Source organism: Gossypium arboreum, chromosome 13 (assembly GCF_025698485.1).
Source record: "Gossypium arboreum isolate Shixiya-1 chromosome 13, ASM2569848v2, whole genome shotgun sequence".
NCBI lineage: Eukaryota > Viridiplantae > Streptophyta > Magnoliopsida > Malvales > Malvaceae > Gossypium > Gossypium arboreum.
This window is the reverse complement of record NC_069082.1, coordinates 114,381,132-114,403,150: the sequence shown is the minus strand read 5'-3', so window position 1 is coordinate 114,403,150 and position 22,019 is coordinate 114,381,132. Positions and strand designations below refer to the sequence as shown.

At 33.6% G+C, this 22,019-nt stretch overlaps 2 long non-coding RNA genes, 1 other non-coding gene and 1 pseudogene across 3 annotated transcripts; 2 read left to right on the top strand and 2 right to left on the bottom strand.

Moving 5' to 3' along the window:
- Positions 1 to 238: 238 nt before the first annotated feature.
- LOC128287670 (small nucleolar RNA R71) lies at positions 239 to 345 on the bottom strand. The gene has a single exon (XR_008278370.1). It is a non-coding gene; the product is annotated as a small nucleolar RNA R71 (small nucleolar RNA).
- An 8,999-nt stretch (positions 346 to 9,344) lies between these two features.
- On the top strand, positions 9,345 to 11,108 carry LOC128286757 (uncharacterized). The gene is made up of 2 exons (XR_008277451.1): positions 9,345 to 9,434; positions 10,647 to 11,108. It is a non-coding gene; the product is annotated as an uncharacterized LOC128286757 (long non-coding RNA).
- Positions 11,109 to 11,848: 740 nt separating this feature from the next.
- LOC128286845 (50S ribosomal protein L13, chloroplastic-like) lies at positions 11,849 to 18,120 on the top strand (annotated as a pseudogene).
- LOC128286758 (uncharacterized) lies at positions 13,951 to 15,952 on the bottom strand. Its single transcript, XR_008277452.1, has 3 exons — positions 15,895 to 15,952; positions 15,351 to 15,401; positions 13,951 to 13,985 (listed from the first exon to the last, which is right to left on the bottom strand). It is a non-coding gene; the product is annotated as an uncharacterized LOC128286758 (long non-coding RNA).
- Positions 18,121 to 22,019: the final 3,899 nt, after the last annotated feature.

The window sequence follows — 22,019 nt, the reverse complement described above, 5'->3', positions numbered from 1 at the left end:
GTTTGATGGTTTGCAGGATGAAGACCCAAATACTCATTTGGTTAACTTCTTAGAGTTCTGTGATACTTTCAAAATAAATGGCATTTCTAACGATGCCATTTGTCTTTGGTTATTTCCCTTTTCATTAAGGAACAAAGCTAAACAGTGGCTGAACTCGTTACCGCGAGGTTCCATTACTACTTGGGAACAAATGACCGAAAAGTTTTTACTGAAGTATTTTTCGCCGACTAAAACGTCAAAGTTGATGAATGATATCTCTTCTTTTGTGCAGATAGATTTAGAAACTCTTTACGATGCATGGGAGAGGTATAAGGACTTATTGAGAATGTGTCATTACCATGGGTTACCTTTATGGCTACAGGTTCAAACTTTTTACAACGGTTTGAACCCCTCAACTACGCAGTTAATCGATGCAGCAGCCGGCGGGACACTAAATAACAAAACACCTGAGGAGGCTTATGAATTTATAGAAGAGATGTCACTGAATAACTATCAGTGGCAAGTCATGAGAATAAAGCCAACGAAATCAGCTGGTGTTTTCAACTTAGATGCAGTCACCATGCTATCAAACCAGGTAAAACTCTTGAATAAAAAGATTAACGGTCTATGTGGTTCTACGCAGGTACATCCGGTGATGCAGTACGACACGAGTGGAGGTGGAGTCGGCAATTTAGAATATTTACCCTTCAGCCCTAACATGGAGAACAAGCTAATAAATTATATGGGTAATAATCCTCGACCTCAAAATAATCCTTACAGTAACACGTACAATGTAAGTTGGAGAAACCACCCAAATTTCTTATGGGGAGGCCAAGGGAATCAGAGACCACCACCCCCTCCAAGCTTCCAACAACAACCTTACCAGTAAGAGAAAAAGCTGAACCTTGAAGAGACGATGACAAAGTTTATTTCAGTGCTAGAAACCCATTTTCAAAACACTGAAACTGCATTTAAAAATCAACAAGCATCGATTCAAGGGCTTGAGAATCAAACAAGACAGCTGGCTAAGATGATTTCAGAGAGACCACAAGGGAGCCTTCCTAGTAACACCGAACCCAACCTAAAAAAGCACGTGAAAGCAATTACCCTAAGGAGTGGGAAAGTGTTAATTGAATCTGAAAAGAAGCTGCCACAAGAAGCTGATAGGAAAGAGGATGAGGAAGTAAAACCCGAAATAAGTGAAAAACCAGTGCTGAGGGAATATAAACCACTAATCCCATATCCAGCAAAGTTGAAGAAAGACCGCATGATGCACAATTTGGTAAATTTCTTGAACTTTTTAAACACTTGCATATTAACTTACCTTTTGTTGAAGCTATTTTGCAGATGCCTACATATGCAAAATTCTTAAAGGAGCTTCTAACAAATAAAAGGAAGTTTGAAGAATTGTCTACAGTAGAACTCAACGAGGAGTGCTCGGCCATGTAATGGCCTAAATTCAAGGTTATCGGAACAATGGTTTCGTAACCATAGATCCGATTTAAAGAGAAATTTATTTCAATATTTTTGCTTGAAAATTGATATGATAGGAAAATAGTATGAAAATATTGATAGGAAAATTTTATCGATTTAGTGATTAGTTAGAAAAAGAAATTATTGAAGAAATTGGGTAAAATATGGTATCGGGACCTCTATCTCGTAAAACCAAGTCGAAAATAATTTTATAAATATTTATGAAATGTTATTAATGTGGTATTAAAATTTCGTTAGGAAATTTTAATGTTTGGGCAGTCAATTAAATGAAAAGGACTAAATTGTAATAGGTGTAAAAGTTGCTAGAGTGATTAAATAGCTTAAGAGTCTAATGCGAAAGGATTTAAAAGGAAATTAGACCCAAAATTTATTTGGTCTGGACGGCAAGGGTATGAAATCAGCAAAAAAATTGATAAATTAAGGGTAAAATTGGAATATTGCAAAATTAACTAAATAAAACTAGGACTAAATAGGAAATATCTAGATTTCTCTTCATTTCTCTTCAATTCCAGCAGCTAAAAACGCCATATGAGGGTTCCCTAAGCTGGTATTTCATAATTTTTGCACCAAGTGAGTTAATCCTTACCTTTTTCTTGTAATTTTTGTGTTTCTAAGACTTTTACAACTAGGTCCTACTATTAAATTCATTAGTTTTTGATTTCATGGATGAAATTTAAAGTCACCATGGTTGAGTGCTGTAAGTTTATGATGAAATAGAATGAAATTAAAGTTTTAATTTGTTTATGAGATGATTTTATTAGGCAATTTCAATGGAAATTGATTTTTGGGACCTAATTGTGAAAATGTTTGGAATTAAAGTCTATTGCTCAAATTCTGATTCCTAAAGGTTGTAAACTAGTTTAAGGTGATAGAATAAAATGTTAATTGAGAAAAATCAGCTCAATTGAGAGGCTAATTGAGTAGGGACGAAATTATCATTTATTAAAAGCTTAGGGGAAAAATGGTAATAAACAGCTTACACTAAAACAGTTTGGACAGCAGCAGTAGACTAACTTTGAAAAATCACCAAAATTTGTAGGAATCGAATTAGAAGATGAACAAAATATGGAATTAAAGCTTATTGAGTTTAGTTTCTCATAGAAGAAATATTGTAAGCAATAGATTTGTAAATTTTGATATATAATGAATTTTGTGAGACAAGGTCAGAATGAATTCGGATTCCCCTGTTCTGAATTTGAAAAATTATAAAAATTGAATAAAAATAATTAGGGACTTAAATTTATATGTCTAGAATTCTGAATGAGTCTATTTTTAATAGAAATAAACAAGAACATAATTTGAATTCTGTATAAAGAGATAATTTATTTTAGTGAAGAAGGGTCAGAACTGTTAGACAACAGAACAAGGGTGACTTTGAAGAATAAAATGTACTGATTGGCTAAACCAAAAATTCTGTAAATTTTATGGTAAAAATATATATGAGTCTAGTTTCAGGGAAAATTAACGTATCTTAATTTTGAGTTCCGTAGCTCAAGTTATAAATAATTTAGTGACTATGACTCAAGTAGACAGTTTTGAATGAACTATAAATAATAGTTGAATTATAGAGAATGTTGCATATGAACATGAAATGTATTAAATTGATAATTAAATTTATTTATTTAGATCCAAAAGATTCAAATACGAAGCTAGATCGAGGAAAGGAAAAAGTTCGGGATTAATAGATTTTTACTGTTTACAAACAAGTATGAAGGTAAGTTCGTGTAACTTGAATTATATTCTTAAATTGCTTGAGATTGTATGTTATTGATGTAAATATGATTTGAATGTTCATTGTATGAAAATTTATGAAACATTGATATATTAGATAAAATGGGAAGAAATCCCATTTGAATGAAAGGAAAATTCGATGGATCTTTGAAAAGGAATTAACGGTAAAAAGGATCTAGCCCGGACGGGTGATCCTATCCTGATATAGCCCTTCCGAAGAATATGTGTAAAATGGATTTAGCCCGGACGGGTAATCTGAATTAGGGTCTGAATTTAGCCTGGACTGGTAATTCAGATCCAAACTCATTAGAGTAATTGTCGTTGCAGGACATTTAGCCTGGACTGGTAATCCCGACAATATTTTGTAGTATTAAGAGCTCGGAGGTCGGATTCGGTCGGGTAGGGGTATTACAGGCCATACTCCAAAATAAACTGCTAACCAAACTGAAAGATCTAGGAAGTTTTACTATTCCCTGCTTAATTGGCAGTTTAAATATTGAGAAGGCATTAGCTGATTTAGGCGCTAGCATTAATTTGATGCCTTACAAAATGTTCAAGCAACTTGGCCTAAGAGAACCAAAACCTACTAGGATTAGTATCCAACTAGCTGATATATCTGTTAAATATCCTAGAGGAATTATTGAAGATGTACTAGTAAAAGTAGATAAATTCATATTCCTTGTTGATTTTGTTGTGCTTGACATGGATGAGGATGTTGATGTGCCTTTAATTTTAGATAGCCCATTTTTAGCCACTGCTAGGCCTGTTATTGATGTAGGTGACTGTAAACTTGTGCTTAGGGTAGGTGACGAAGAGATTATTTTTAAAATTTATGATGCCATGAGATTTTCTAGAGAACAAGATGACTCCTATTATTTTATTTATTCTATTAATCATGCTACTCAAGATTCTTTATAGGAAATCGTTCATAAGGACACGTTGGAACTATGTCTTGCCCAAGGAGAGAAGGTAAATGACGATGATTCTGTGTTAGGTAAGACAATAGCTGAATTAAATTTTAATGAGTCCTCAATGAGACAGAAGAGCTATGAGGGTATTGAGGTAAACAATGAATTAAAATTAAAACCCTCTGTTGAAGAACCTCCTAAATTGGAATTGAAGCAATTACCAAATCACCTAGAATATGCGTTTCTTAGAAATAATTCCATATTACCAGTGATTATTGCTTCAGATTTATAGCCAACCAAAAAGGACGAGTTACTTCAAGTGTTGAAAATGCACAAAAGAGCCATAGCTTGGAAGATTTCTGATATAAGAGGGATCAGTCCCTCTTTTTGCACATATAAAATTTTAATGGATGATAAATATAAACCTTGTGTGCAAGCTCAAAGACGACTGAATCCTAACATGAAGAAAGTCATAAAAGATGAGGTAATTAAACTTCTAGATGCTGAAGTTATTTATCCTATTTCTGACAGTTTTTGGGTGAGTCCTGTGCAGGTTGTCCCTAAAAAAGGAGGTATGACTGTTGTGGATAATGAGAAGAATGAATTGATCCTAACACGAACAGTCACGGGATGGAGAGTTTGCATTGACTATAGAAAATTGAATGATGCCACAAGAAAAAATCACTTTCCCTTACCATTCATTGATCAGATATTGGAAAGATTATCTGGGCATATGTATTATTGCTTCCTAGATGGACTCACTAGTTACTTACAAATCCCAATAGCTCCTGAGGACCAAGAGAAAATAAAATTTACATGTCCATACGATATGTTTGCTTATCGACGAATGCCTTTTGGATTATGTAATGCTCCTGTTACTTTTTAGAGATGCATGTTGGCCATTTTTGATGAACTCGCAGAAGACATTATGGAGGTATTTATGGATGACTTCTCAGTATTCGGTAACTCTTTCCATCTTTGCCTTAGAAATTTAAAATGAGTTCTAATGAGATGTGAGGAAATGAACCTTGTACTAAATTGAGAAAAATGTCACTTCATGGTTCGCGAAGGGATTGTGTTAGGCCACAAAATTTCTAGTAAAGGAATCGAGGTTGAAAAAGCAAAAATTGAAACTATTGAGAAACTACCTCCTCCTAGTTCAGTCAAGGCTATTCGAAGCTTTTTAGGACATGCTGGATTTTATAGAAGATTCATTAAAGATTTTTCTAAAATAGCTAAGCCTTTAACGAATTTACTAGAAAAAGATGTGCCTTTCGATTTCAATTAGGAATGTTTAGAAGCTTTTAATACTCTTAAGGATAAATTAATTAATGCTCCAATTGTAGTTGCACCTGATTGGAATTTACCCTTTGAACTAAGGTGTGATGCGAGTGATTTTGCAGTAGGTGTGGTTCTTGGACAGCGAAAAGACAAGCATTTTCAACCGATCTATTATGCTAGCAAGACATTGATAGCCGCACAAGAAAATTATATGACGACTAAGAAAGAATTGTTGGTTGCGCTTTTTGCATTCGATAAATTTAGACCATATTTAATATTATCCAAAGTTATCGTTTACACTGACCATTCAGCTCTTTGATACCTTCTTACTAAAACAAATACAAAACCTCGACTAATAAGATGGATTTTATTGTTGTAGGAATTCGATTTAAAAATTCAAGATAAGAAGGGAGCAGAAAATCTTGTAGCAGATCATCTATCTAGATTAGAAAATCCACATCTTAAGGAGCTTGATGAACATGAGATAAATGACTCGTTTCCTGAAGAACAACTCTTTGCTATATCTGACTGAGGTACATTGGTTTGAAAACATTGCGAATTATTTAGCTGCTAACGTTACATCAAAAGGGTTGACACATCAGCAAAAGAAACGATTCTTTACTGATGTGAAAAACTACTTTTGGGAAAATCTTTTTATTTTCCGTATATATGTAGATCAAGTCATTAAAAGATGCGTTACGAAGTCAGAAGCAATTAAAATCTTGGAACATTGCCACTCGGACCTACTGGAGGACATTACAGTGGGACTAGGACCGCACATAAAACGCTCGAATCAGGTTTTTATTGGCCCACACTATTCAAAGATGCCAACAGGTATGTTACTTCTTGTGATAAATGCCAACGAACAAGTAATCTTTCCAAACATGATGAAATGCCTCAAACGTATATGCTTTTATGTGAAATATTTGATGTATGGGGTAATGATTTTATGGGTCCATTCCCTAGCTCATTTGGGAATAAATACATCTTAGTAGTCGTTGATTATACGTCCAAATGGGTGGAAGCCCAAGCTTTACCTACTAATGATGCTAGAGTAGTGGTGAGGTTCCTTAAGAAACTCTTCTCTCGATTTGGAACACATAGAGCAATTATTTGTGATATAGGTACTCATTTTTGTAATGTTGAATTTGATAAAACCCTTAAGAAATATGGAGTTTACCACAGAACAGCTACCCCTTACCATCCTCAAACTAGTGGACAAGTCGAAGCAGCAAACCGAGAGCTTAAACGTATCCTAGAAAAGACTGTAGAGTCAAATAGGAAGGATTGGGCAATGAAAGTAGATGATGCTTGATGGGCCTATAGAATTACTTTAAAGACCCCCATAGAAACATCTTCTTACAAACTTGTTTACGGGAAAAGTTGTCATCTACCATTTGAATTAGAGCGTAAAACATTTTGGGCTATAAAATTCCTAAACTTTGATCCCAAACTCGCAGGTGAGAAGAGATTGATGTAGCTAAACGAGTTAGATGAATGACGAGCTAATGCATATGAGAACTCATGATTATACAAGGAAGCAACGAAGCGCTGTCATGATGCTCATTTAAAGCAACACAAGCAATTTGAAGCTAGAGATCTTGTCCTGCTATATAACTCAAGGCTCAAATTATTTCTTGAGAAGCTAAAATCACAATGGTCAGGTCCTTTCGTAGTTTGAATTGTTTTTTCATATGGCTTAGTAGAGGTAAGTCATCCAACCAAGGCACTTTCAAGGTAAACGGACATCGTCTTAAACTTTATAATGATGAGGATTTTAAAGATAATAGAGAGGAGCTACGGCTCCCGAACCTGTCTAAATATGCCCACAAGGTAGAGTCGAGCTTAGACTTTAAATAAACACTCCTCGGGAGGCAACTTGAGCACTAACCCCACTAAATAAGTTTATTTTTCTTTCATTTTTCATAGTTTTAATGCAGGTATTTTTGACACACACGGCTTGACACACGGGCGTGTTCTAGACCGTGTGCTCACCACGAGTTAGAGACATGGTCATGCCTTGAGTCTTGTAAACTCTTAAAGCCTTAGTGTTGACATTCGATAGTGGCGAACATGGCTTAGACACACGGGCGTTTCTATGGCCGTGTTAAAATAGGATAAGCATTTTCTCAAGTTAAAGTGACATACGGACTGTGATAACTGGCCACGACCGTGCTGTGCGAACCACACGGTTAAGGGATGCGAGCGTGTCTCAGATCATGGTGAAACTGCACTCTAATTTTTTGAAAATCGACAGAGGCACGGAATGCGTTAAATCACCACGGCTGTGCGATGCATCCGTGTAACCCACACGATCATTAAACACAGGCGTGGCTAAGGCCGTGTGGGAACCTGAACACACACTGAAATTTTCAACAAATCAGAATAGAAAACGGGTAGATTCTACGGCCGTGCCCAAAAGCCGTGGGCAATCCTGACTACAGAACACAGGCGTAGAGAGTAGGACATGGGTATGGGCGTAGCGAATCAGCCAGTACATGGCAATGCGATGCAGTCGTGTGTGCCACACGGCCTAGACACACAGGCGTGTCCACAAGCCGTGGGCGACACTGACTTAAATCATCAGACCATAAGTACAAATTAAGACTCGGACGTGTTGAAACTCCCACGGACGTGAAAGAAGCTAACAAAAGAGCACACGGCCATGCGATGCGGTCGTGTGGGCCACACGACCTGGGTACACGGACGTGTCTAAAAGGCTGCGTGCGATACTGACTCAAAATTCTCGAAAAATGCAGCCTAGGAGTGAGACACACTGGCGTGGGCCACAGTCGTATGGCCTAAAACGGGGCCTACACGAATGTGGCCCCCTTTTTAATTGAATCTCTAACCCTAAAATTTCTCCATCCCTATTTAAACTTACTATTCACACCCCTCTTCACTATTTACCTCTTTGCCGCTGCAGCTTTACCCTCTACTCCGGCTACCACTCTCCGATGGGCCACCGGCGATCTATTATCCCTCCCCTTCCCTCAACAAGTTTTCACTCACACCCAACTTGTAATAGCCCGATTTTGGGTCTAGTCGGAACAGTGGTTTCGGGACCACAAACCCGACGAGAAAAAAAAAATTTATTTTTATTATATTTTTATAGTCTATAAATTTATGAAAATATTTCGTAAAAATTTCATTCGAAAATTTTGACGTTTGAGCACTCAATTTAGTCAAAAGGACTAAATTGTAAAAAGTGTGCAAAAGTTGAGTTCTTTATATATGAGGTGCCTAATTGTTATGAGTTTTAAATTGAAAGTCCTTATGTGAAAATTATTCCTTTAATAAGTTAGTGAATGGATATTTGTTTGGTATTTTTGAAATTTGGTTGAAATAAAAGGGTAATTTTGTAAATTAATTAAAATAACCTAATAAGACAAATGATAAAAGCTATCATTTTTTTCATTCTTTCTTCTTCAACCGTGGAAAGAACAGAAAATAGCAGCCATGGATGAGCTCCATTCGCCAAGCTTTTATGGCTTATATAGGTACGGTTTTGTCCCGTTTTTAATGATTTTCGTATTTTGAAATCCCGAAGCTTAAATTTTCTATTTCTACCAATTGATTGAAGAGAAATTAGAGTTTAAAATTTACCCATTCATGATATGGTTGTGTTTTGATGATTTATAGTGGATAATGAATGTTTGATGTGTTAAATCTGAGTTTTATTCAATGAATTTGGTAAAAATGTCAAAAGGGTTAAATTGTGAAAGTTACAAATTGGTCATAAGTGTGTGAATTAGTGAAAATTTGGAGTTGCCATAGAAGAGAAAATCTTCAGCATGTCTTAAACCTTATAGAAATTGAATAAAAATTAATTTACGAGCATTGGGGCAAAAGTGAAAATATGCAAAAGTTTAGGAGTCAAAATGAAAATTTGTAAAATATGATTTTAGACCCATATGAATATTGTGACTGATTGGTAGGCTAAATGTGATGTTATAGATGATGAAAATTGAGACTTGGACCTAGAACGGAAAGAAATCGATTTATGGACTAGTATGTCCTTTTCACATTTGTGGTATCGAGGTAAGTTCGTATGTAAACAATACCATGCTATACATGTATTTAAATGTTATCATTACATGAATTGTACAGATATTAATGTGTATGTAATTAATAGAAATATGATAAGACAAAGCCTTAATAGACGAGGAAAAATCCCGTTTGAACCTTAGGAATAGAATAGGATACGAGTGACATGTCACTAGGAAATTATGAGTCTAGATGACTAGCTCGAGAGTGAGCATTGAAATGTCATGAGATATGAGGTAGCTTTAGCTACAATTGAGGCACTTATGTGCAAAGGCTTTTCCGAGTATCTAATTAGTATTCCAAGTGTTCAACGGGCAATCCAAGGAAAGAGTTAATGATGGTCTCAATGAGGTAAGTCATTGGTGAGTATGCACTCGAGTTATGTTACGAGTTGTGCAAGTATGTATACTAATCCTATGAGAATTCCTTGATATGTGATGATCTATGATGCATAATATGTGTTCTTACCATGATGGATAAAATGGTGTTGTATTAATATTATGAACAATGATCATGAATGAGTAATTTAGCCTTGACAGATTTGAGTTACTGCAGTAGTGTAACTTTGAAAATACACTAAAAATAGTGTAAAATGAGTTAGAGGCAGAATAAAATATGGGATTAAAGCCTAATGAGTCTATTTTCACATGAAAGAAACAGAGGAAGAAAAAGAATTCCATATTGTTTGATATTTGAATTCTTGTGAAATAGGGTCTGAATGAATTCGAGATCCCCTATTCTAACTTTAGAAATTCACCAAAAATTGTACAAAAATTATTAAGAGTTATACCTTACATGAATGGATTCCTTATTGAGTCTATTTTTATGTGAAATAAACGGCATGGTCGTTGGAATTTTTTACAGGGAGAAATTCGGTTTGTAGTGCACAGGGGTCAGAGTGGTCATACCCTGAAACAGGGGAGACTTTAACTAATAAACTGTACTATTTTGCTTAACCAAAAATTCTGGAAATTTTATGGAAGAAAGGAAAATAAGTCTAGTTTCATGGAAAATTAACAGAACTTAATTCGGAGTTTCGTAGCTCCAGATATAAATAATTTAGTGACCGTTGCTCAGAAAGACAGCTTGTAGTGAACTTGAAAATATGTTGTAAACATTGATAAAACAAGTTAATGTGTTGCTTATTGTTTTCATATGAACTTACTAAGCGAAAGCTTACCCCCCCTTCTTTCCCATGTTTTCTAGAGTTTCCAGGTTAGCTCGGGTTGGAGGCCGTCAGAGATATTATCACCCTATCGAGTTAACGTTATCGGAGTAAGTAAACTCAAGTGAATCGAGTCTATGGCATGTATAGGGTTTTAATGTGAGTATGTAATATTATGATTTAGCCAAAGGCATTGGCTTGTTATTAAGGTAGTATTAGTCATGTAAATTGGCCTATGTCGGCTAAAGACATTATGGGCCCATATGATTATTCTTATGCATGTATGTTATTATCTCTTGTGATGTGGCTTACAACATGTATGCCTAGAGATTGAATTGAGATTCATTGATGAGCTAGTAACTAATGCAGGATTAAGTGATTGGTAAATAGTTAATAATGCTTCATGAATGGTTTGTGATGTAATGATAGTTATGTCTAGTATGTGGTAATGATATGGGCAAATTCTATAATATTTAGTGCATAAGAAAATAACTTGAGCATAACATGTTTGTAGATGTTTAAGAGCTCATTTATGCCACGTTGTATGTTATTGGATAAGTATGTATCTATGCATGTGGTGTGAGAGTGACAAAAGGCTTGATAATTAGCCTATTTCTGGCCACACGGCCTGAGCACATGGGCGTGTGAAGCCTTAATGCAAGAGATTTTTCTAAGTTTTCATGAGTTCTCGATTGGGTCCCGAACCGCCTTGAATGCATGTATTGGGCCTCGTAAGCTCGCATAAGGGATGATTGCATGTGAAAAGAAAAGTTTTAATTATTTGAGATTTCATGGCCTGTTTAGTATGGAAGTGTTAGTAAAAGTCAGGTAGCACCTCGAACCCCGTCCCGGCGTCGAATGAGGGCGAGGGGTGTTACACAACTCAACTCCGACCACCAACCCCCACTACTCAGCCACCATTAACTCCCACGACGAGTTCACCACCACCGTTCACCGTCGCTAACAGCACTACCATTGTCCCTCCTACACCAAACATCATCGGTTCCCTCATTTTCTTTTATTATTTTTAATAACTCTCTAATTTATTCTTTGTTTTCTATTTTCTTAGGGGTCATTCGTTTGGGAGGAAAATATTTTTCGGAAAAGCTTTTCAGCCTTTTCTAGTGTTTGTTTGACTGAAAACAATTTTCCAAGTAAAATGAATTACAAAACACGGGAAAACAAAGCTATTACTTTAGGAAAATGTCTTACTATTTTTATTTCGGTAAGACATTTTCAGGAAATGAAGCAACATGATCTTCCCTTTCCCTTCCCCTTCCTCTTCCCCTTCCCCTTCCCCTTCCCCTTCCCCTTCCCCCATCCTTTTCGGCAAGAGTTTGCTTTGATCCGTGATAAATTCCCCCAAGTTTCTCATCAAAATTGAAAATTTTCAATCGTCTTCTCTTTAAATTTTTGACATTTGCTATCCCTAATTTGAATATATTTTGTTGAAATTTGATAATACATGTAACCTGGTCTGATTCTCGCAATGTTTTGATTAGTTTCTGCTTTTTAGTATGAATGATTACTTATTTCAGGTCATTTTCTTTCTGTTTGTAGGACATTTGGAATAATACATGGTATCCTAAAGCTAATGATCACATAAATACAGAAAAAAACATGGTATGTTGTTGATGCTACGGATAAAATTTTGGGAAGACTGGTATCAACAATTTCCGTGCATATTCGTGGAAAGAATTTGGCCACTTATACTCCTACTGTGGATATGAGAGCTTTTGTGATAGTGGTATGTGGCTTTTTTGGTCATTAGGTGTCTTTTTAAGACTAAATTTAGGAATTTTTTTCTTTATAAGAACTCATTTCTGTTGTTTGTTTCTAGTTTGGTGTTGAAACTTGAAAAGAGGTTGGACTATAGAGAAACTGTTGGCTGCTCTGAAATTTACACGTTACAATTGCTCACATTCTTTGGGTTATAATCTATTCTATTGTGCAAAATTAAAGATTTTTTTGGTTGACTGCATTTGCTATTAGTAGTGCAAGTCTATGGGTCTTGATTAGGGCTTTTGATGTTCTTTGTGTCTATATATAAGTAGTTGATTGAAATGGAACTCAAGCAAATCTGTGTGTAAGCTTATAGGATTTAGAGTTATATGATGTTGTGTGTCATTTCTTTTTCTTTTTCTATGGTTGTTTCATATTATGTTGAGTTTGCTTCTAGTCTTACTGATCACTTAACTGTTATGAAATGCTTTACATCATGGGAAATTCTTTATATTAGAAATTTTGAAGACATGAAATTTGAAGATGCTTCTATACGGTTGATTGAATGCTTATTTCTGTATATCTGGATAATAGTATGATGGCATTGTTTTTCATCATGATAAACTACTTGTCTGAGCAATTTCTTTTACAAGGATACTAATATAAAAAGTGCTTGTTTTGTTGTTTCTTTAGAAGTTCCTTTCTTAAAAAATTGTGTGCCTTAGTGTCAGACCCTAGAAAATGTAACAGAGTTGGATTGAGTGGTATAATTTTGCAGTTTTATTGTATGAACAAATTTTCTCTTCTAGAAACCTGTAGCTATTGGTATGTATCTGGTTGCCTATATATTCTGAAAAAAGATATGGTTGCTTCAAAGATCATAATTCACCTTATAGTAATTTGGCAATTTAAGGGAGGGAGCTTTGATATTACTTTCTGGTTTCTTACAATATGTTTATTTTCTGTTTTATAAATCCTAAAGTTTTTTTGTCTACTTTGACTCAATAGGTAAATGCTGAAAAAGTCGCTATATCTAGAAAGAAAAGGACACAAAAGCTCTACAAGAGGCATTTAGGAAGACCAAGTGGCATGAAAGTGGAAACATTCAACCAGCTGCAGCAGAGAATTCCTGAAAGAATTATTGAGCACGCTGTTCGTGGTATGCTTCCTAAAAGAAGGGTAAGTTCATTGGTTTCAAACTAAAGACTAATAATATGTAGATCTATGTTATCCTGACTTGGTTTCTGTATCAGACATAGGTATTGTAACACCTCATAACCCCAAACCATCCCCAAAACAGGGTTACAGAGCATTACTGGACCTATCGAACATTTACAATTACTATACACATAAATACCAACACAACCAGATACATTCATTATTTACCAAATTTAAACATTTACATATTATCCAATATTTAATTTTATTCAAATATCAAATTTCATCAAATAAATCAATTTCATACCAAATTAACCAAATTCTATTATATATCATAACTAAACCTAAATCTATTTATTTCATCCTTACATTTACAATTTCAAAATGACACACACATAAGACACCCTAGGTACATGTCATTACCAATAATTAACACACCTTACCTTATTGAATTCAGGATCGACCTAGGATGTTGATTCAACGTTTTATCTTTACTTAACCTGCGCACGGAAACAAATCGTACGCTGAGTATAGGTATACTCAGTGGTATTTCTATAATCCGAACATTTAATAATATAACAAATACTTAAGATCGTAGTAACAATTACAATTATTCAATTATTTATTTCATAGATAAATTTCAACTACTTACCATATAAATTCTATACAAATCATATAATAAACACAATAACATAATTGTTCAATTCTTAAATAAATCTATTATTATTTATTCCATTCTTTCACTTACTAATCAAGTATAGCTTTCCTTAATTTATTCACAATTCAATATCAATAAATTATATTCAGCTATGCACTTTTCAATCATTTTCCATTTTAATCCATTTAAATAACAGTCAATTTCATTTATATCATATCAACTTACTATCCCTGATAGCTTTCACTATATACATACGATTCATATATCTCAAATCACATTTCAATTCATCAAGTGGCATCATATATCATCAATTCGAACTCCAATCATTTCATGAACCTTTGGTTCATGTTTTCAATCTCATATCTAAATTTTTAATTTTCAATTCTCAATTCAATTTCTCGTTTCATTTCAATAGCTTGATCAATTAAATTTATTCGATTTATCTTTTTCACTTATTTACCCCTATTAACAAGACTCGGACTCTGATAGATACGCGGATTCCACCCAAACGCACCAGAATATCCAACCCAAACACACCCAGAATAATATAAATCCTCCATAACACACCAGTATAATATAGCCTCCCAAACACACCAATAAGGCATTAGATGCCTCTTCGGTTAAACCGAAGCATATAATAACAGAACCATATTCTCAACCAAGCTACAAATCTCCTCTTCACATCACAATCCTATGGCATGTCATTTGTATCCAATCTAGTCTGATATTGTTAATAGGATATTTAATTCACTTTCTCAATTTAATAGTTCATCAATATACCATTCTAATAATCACATATATTCACACATTTTCACAATTTCATACATTTTCATTCAATTCAACAAATATATTTCAATTATTCACATTAATTCATAATTCAATACAATTCAATTCACTTTTCAATATCAAATATTCAAATATCACAAATCTTATATATTCATATCAATTTCCTCATATTTCCAATCAATATATTTTCAATATAACATTCATTCAATATTCAAATTTTTACATAAATCATATATATTATATAATTCAATCAATATAAATTCAATCAAAATAATTTCAATCAATATAAATTCAATAAATTCATCGCATACCAAAATCAATCAATTCCAATTGAAAAACATCATAATTCTAACACTAACAATTGCCATATGTATATAAATATAACAAATAATAACTAAGTTCGGATTATAGAAATACAAACCGTATTTTCTCGAGCTAACTCCCGTCGTCTTTGCCATTTTTCTTTGCTTACCTGAGATTTCCCGAGACAACATTAGCTACGGGAATTAAAACAATTCATATTCGTTAATTCACTACTAATTTATATCTAATTAATACAATTTCTATTCAATTTCTACTTTAATTTCAATTTAATCTTAACTAAATTCACTTACTTTTTCTATCTAAATTCATACTTCATTTCTATTCAAATTTTGTCCAGACTCATACTTAATTATTAAATTTCCAGCATATTTTCCTAATTTCGAAATTTCATCAATTTAGTCCCTACAACATAAAACTTATGAATTACTTTACAATTCAATCCTTATTTCATTTCTAACTTGAATTCCTATCAATCTAACCCTAATTCATCTTTTTATTCAATATGAACAATATTTAGAAATCTAATAACTTTCAAAATATTAATTTAATTTCATCAAAACTTTGTTCTAAAGCTTTTAAAACATCAAAATTAAGTGAAAATGGCTATATTGACTTATCAATTAAACTTTAAAGCTTCAAACCTTGAATTTTCCCTTTTCTTTCTTTTCTTTCTTTTTCTCCTTCTTTCTCCCCTGTTTCACGTCTGCCTATTCTGTTTCTTTCCTTTTTATTTCTTTCATTTACTTTGTTCTGTTTTTTATATATATATAATATAATAAGTTAATAAATATCTATTTAATAATCAATATTTATTTTACAATTGCATACATTTTATTATTACATATGTCACAAATTTTACCATACATTTGTCATAATTTAATATATTTGTTACATAAAAATCTCATAATATAATTATTTAATTAATAAATATCTTATTTAATATCAAATACTAATATTACAATTGGACACACTTATATTTTCACATTTGTACCAATAAATTTATTACAATTGTCATTATTTAATTTATTTATTAAACAAAAATCTCATTATTTAATTATTTAATTAATAAATATCTTTTGTTCTAAAATTAAGTAAATATACAATTAAATTCCAAGTGTTCAAATACATATATTACACTTGTACAATTTTATCATCATACAATTGTCTTTATTTCAATTTATTTAATAATAATAATAATTAATAACTAATATATAAACCATAATTATAATTATAATATATTTATATATGACTTAAGAAAATCTTATATTTTAATTACATGTATGCCGCCTCATCTATTGTCAATGGCTTAATTCCCATTTTAATCCTTTTTACTTTCTTTTAATCTACAATTCAGCTTTCATCCTTTATTCAATTTAGTCATTTTTCCTAATTTCTCTTAATTAAGCTAAATTCACTTAATTAAAGCCTAGTTAATTACTCAATTAACTTCGTAATTATTTTTAATAAATATTTTTCAATCCATTTTTTTAGAAACAGAGACCCGAAAATACACTTTTCCTATAACCTTAAAGTTCGGGTCGTTACAGGTATGTGCTAGTTATGCTCAACCTTTTCTAAGTATTTTCCATATATTTGGAATGCTATATCTCCATATCCATGTTTGAATGTGTCAGACATAGGTGTAGGACACAAGAACTTTAGAGAAAACGAAGAATCTGGAACATATAACTTTAAATATGAATTGGTATATGGATATAATTTTTTCCATCCCTTATATCATTAATTTAGCTCGCTTATTAAAGGGATAGTAAATCCTCATAACCCTTTGGAATTTATCTATTTGTATCATCGTGTGCCTGGTTTCTTTGCATGTCTGACTCTTATTCTATTGCTAAGCTTTTCATGCAGTTTATGCTAAGCAACCTCAGTTTGTGAATACAATCATGATAATTCTTAGTAGAGTGCATTTGTTAAGGTTTATAAAAGTGAATAAATCTAATTCAAGCCAATAATTACAATGACTTGTATTGGCTTTTACATTGAATCCATTGGTTGCAATCTGTTCCAGAAGTTTACTCCAGGAAACAATATGTTATTTCTTTTGTATACTGCGTACATGATGTTCAACATCAATTATTTCCAAACCCAACACTAACATTTGCCTTCCTCATCTTGGTAGAGCATTGTTTGACCACCTAAAGGTTTACAAGGGTCCAGACCATCCACACGATGCTCAGAAGCCTATTGAGCTGCCAATACGAGACAAGAGGGTTCAGAAGCAGAGATAATCAAAATATAAAGCAGGGTCTGGCTTGAGAGTGCGCAGGCAATGCTTCACATCCTGCTTGCCATTTACTCATGTTTCTGAAAATAAATCATATGGCTGGTTAAAAATTAATACTAGCTATTAGAGGGTATCTATAATCATAATATACTTTTATTTATGTAATTGATGAAAAATAATTACATTTCTAAATTTTTGACATTTTCTATCCCTAATTTGAATATATTTCGCTGAAACTTGATAATAGGTTTAATGGAAATCAAATTGTATATGAAAGCTTTTTCTATGCAGTAATGTTGTACTTGTCTTAGATTGGAGATAAAGTAGATATAATGTGTAGACATGCAGTTGTACCCTTCAAATTCTGTAATGATGTATGATTTTTTGTTATTGAGTGGGATGCATTTGAGTAGGTTTTTTGAAATTACGGAGTGATCCAATCAACCATCGGTGAAGGTGGCGGTGCGGTCACAGTTGATACACCTGCTGTTCTCAAATTGGTTATGGGGAGATTGATGGAATGATGATAAGGATGGTTGTATTGTGTAATCAGTGTAAATGTTTAAGATTGTATAAGCTTTGTCAGTGGACTAATTTGTTACATTACATGAGTGTTATTGTTTCAATAAAAGGTAATAATTTTATGCTATTTTAGTTATTATTGTAATAATTTTATGTTATTTAACACATGTTTTATAATTTTAGATATAAAATAAAGAATGATTAGTACAAATTTAAATATGCAATAATAAAGATAAGTAAAAACTTTTGTAAAAATAAGACTTCTTCAAAATAAGTGAAAAATTTTCCTTTTTTGCCTCAAGCAAGTCGTATGAATAGCTAAAGTTACCAATTGTGATTAATTTATAATTAATCAATAATTAAAACATGTGAAAAATATAATATTCCATGTGAAAAAGAACTTGAATAGCTAAAGGTTAAGAAGATTTAATAATAAATTCTTAAATATATATTTGTTTCATTTAAAATGCTTTTATAAAATATTTTCAGAAATCGCCAAACAATGAGAAAATATTCTACACAGATTCATCCAAACACCAGAAAAGTAAATCATTTTCAGAAAAGTAAATTATTTTCCAGAAATTATTTTTCGGAAAATATTTTACTGGCAAAAAAACGGAGCCTTAGTTATCACTGGTTTTCCTTTATTTATTTTCACGACTTGATTTCAAGATGACTACTGATTCATGAACATTGTGATTCACATAGCTTATTACCCTGTTTCTAAACATTATGATTCCAGGTTAACTGTTGATGTTATTAGTTTATTTAGGTGTTTGGGTGTTTAGTTTTTTTCGCTATGTCATGATTTGTATTATTTCAATATTTTTGTCGCTATTGTTACTATAGGTATTCAGCATACTTGAGTGTGCATACATTCTTTTTGTCATTTGATTCTATCGTCTTATGACTTAGTGCATCTTCAGTGATGTTTCCTTGTTTTCTTTCAAGAACACATGACAAATACTCGTGGTGAAAAGTCTGCAGTCCCAGCTTCTAAAAAGAGAAAGAGGTCAAATGCGACCTCCTTGAGTGTGACCACTGAGGTGCGCCATCCTTTTCTCCAATTCCCACCAGGACCTCAGAAGGAGTTGTTTCATATTCTACGTGCCTGACCCCTTGGTGTGGGCCGGTGCATCAATTATGCCGCATTAGAGCAGGTCCACCTGGCTGACTCAGTTCGGGCCCTTCTCACTACCGCTCTATGGGACCGTTTCTTTAACATCATAGAGCCGACTTATATGGAGCTCACTTTGGAACTGTGCTCAACATTCCACCTCTATATAGTCATGGTAGAGTTCGATGACCCAAGCACCATTTAGTTTTGACTTGACGGTCTAGTGCGTCAACTAAGTGTCCTAGAGTTCGGCGTGGCCTTGGGACTTTATACCGACGAATTTATGGAGGCTGACGATTTTCCCCATCTTCACCGTTAGATTCATTATTCACCCTTATCTTGTTGGGAGGATCTCTCACCTACAGTAGGAGCCTATGATCCCAATTGTTCGAAGGCATCATCTCTCTCCCCAGCCCTACGATACATTCACGCACTACTTGCCCACACTTTAACAGGGCGACAAGAGAGCACTGGCATCGTTAATACTCACGATGCATACTTCTTATGGAGCATGAGGCAAGGGCATGTTTTCTATCTCGCATATTTCATCGCCCTCGCCTTTTGCTATCAGATTGAACGACACAGAAATGGGGCCATCTGCATCGGCCCTTACGTGACTCGTTTAGCTCGACATTTTGGGCTCCTGAACATATTGGCGCAATCTTCATCACTTACACTCATCGGTCAGATGTCCCTACAAGGCATCTCAAGTATGCTCCACATGAGGATGATAGAGTACCATCGTGGGTTCAATCTTCTTCAATATCGATTAGCACGAGCCACCGATCAAGATGACCCCGAGGATATTACTAATGATATCCCTTCCTTTCATGAGAACCCACCTTCTCAGCCACTACCGAGTCACAGACTAGTTCATGCGGCTACTTCATTGACAGAAATTTCTAACCACCTAACTCGATTCGAGTAATATTGCACCTAGCAGTTCAACAACTTCACTCAGCGATTCGACAATATAGAGGCGACTCTGCAGCAGATTTGCAAACATTTCCACATTTCGCCTCTAACACTACCACCTCAAGATCCAACTGCCAATGAGGACTTTTGAGTCCATTTATTTTCACTTTGTTTTGTTTTTCATTTTGTTTTTATTTTTTTTCATGTTCTAAAAGACTTTTATTAGTATATTTTGAACCCCTCCTTTATGAGTAACCATAACAACCCCATCGATATAACTCCCTAAAACATTACTGGTGATATCGCAGTTTCAAAAGGTTCAGTCGATTGGTGCTACTCAGGAATATACAAACAATCTTATGGGGAAAGATAATCCATGATTGCCATGTCTTGCTCGACCACGACCATAGCCACCACGACACCGACCACTATGATAACCTCTTCGCTTAGCGCTGTAGTTGTGGAACCCAACCTCTACCACCACCTTCACCTTTGCCTAGTTACACATGCACTTTATTTCCAATGTCTATAAATCTGTTTTCACTATTCCAATGACTACATCCAAATTCAGGGTAGTTTCGCTTCTCTCCCTCTTTTATGATAATGCTTATATTGTTATTATTTATCTTTGTACATTGAGGACAATGTATATCTTAAGTGTGGGGAGGTTATTTATATGATTATCAGAAAATCCCTGAATTTCTATCTCGTTCTCAAATAATTTTCTCATATTATTATTAGAGTGAATTCTGATTGATTTATATTTTTTATTGATATGTCTTAAATTAAATCATAGGTAATTGTGCATTGATTGTTTAAACTTTAAGACATTAGAGAAACAAGCATGATAAGTTGACTTTTGAGAATTAAAATTGCTAAGTTGTTTCCCTGAATTAAGGTATTATCTTGAAGTTTTGAATTTATAGGATTGACATCAAATACTCATAATTTTCGTGAGATTTTGAGCCTTTTAGAGCATATATCTTTCTTGCTCACTTATTTTATTGGTTATAAGTGTGTCAACATTGATTTGTTATTCTAGAACTTACTTCGATTATGCATGTCAAGACCACACCTTTGATTTGATATACTGAGATGATAAAGGCACTTAGGTTTTAACCCACTTACCCCATAAAGAGCCTACCCACATAATTGACCTTTAGTGAACCCCTTTGACCCTTAACCATTGTTTCTTGATTTTTCCCTTAATGTTAACCCACAACTTAACCCTTTTTGATTCGTTAAGAATTTCTCCCTTTTTATTGACTCCCTTTTTTTATCGAGATTTAATTTGATTAGTTACCTAACTATGTTCGTTCATTTCAGTTTCTGAATTGTTTCTTATTATGTACTTTCCATTATTGTACTTGTTCTTATTCTTAAAAAAAAAGTATACATATATGTTGATTTTTATTAGTTCTTCGTTTTGAGCTTAAGAATTTAATTCCATATTCTGAGAAGAAGCTCATGTTTACCTTTAATATTGATGTAATTGTTTAGTGTTAGTTTATTTTTCTAGTTAGGTAATTTATTAATTCAATCTCGATTCTAACCTTCCTTTTCAGCCTTTTTCCACACCTTTAACCCAAGCCCTATTACAACCCTGCTAAAGACCTTTTGATTTGTGTATCATCTCATTTATAGTGGTGGAGATCTGATTTTCATGCAAGCCTATGGTAATAACTTTTCGTGTTTGACTAATGAGTGCTTCATTGTTGAACCTTAAACATTTTGAGTGATTTAAGTGAATCTTTAGTAAGGATGTCAACTCTTGTCGATTTGGAATTAAAGGTAATTATTTAGATAAAGGGAAATACCTATGATTTTATGATTAAAATGCTCAACTTGGATTGTTTGAAATTTTGATGTTCTTTTAGTTGAATTCTCAATGTATGATTATTTGTGAATTATTTTGAAACATTATTGATAAGAATTATAAATTGAGAAGAATGCATTTTAATTGTGAG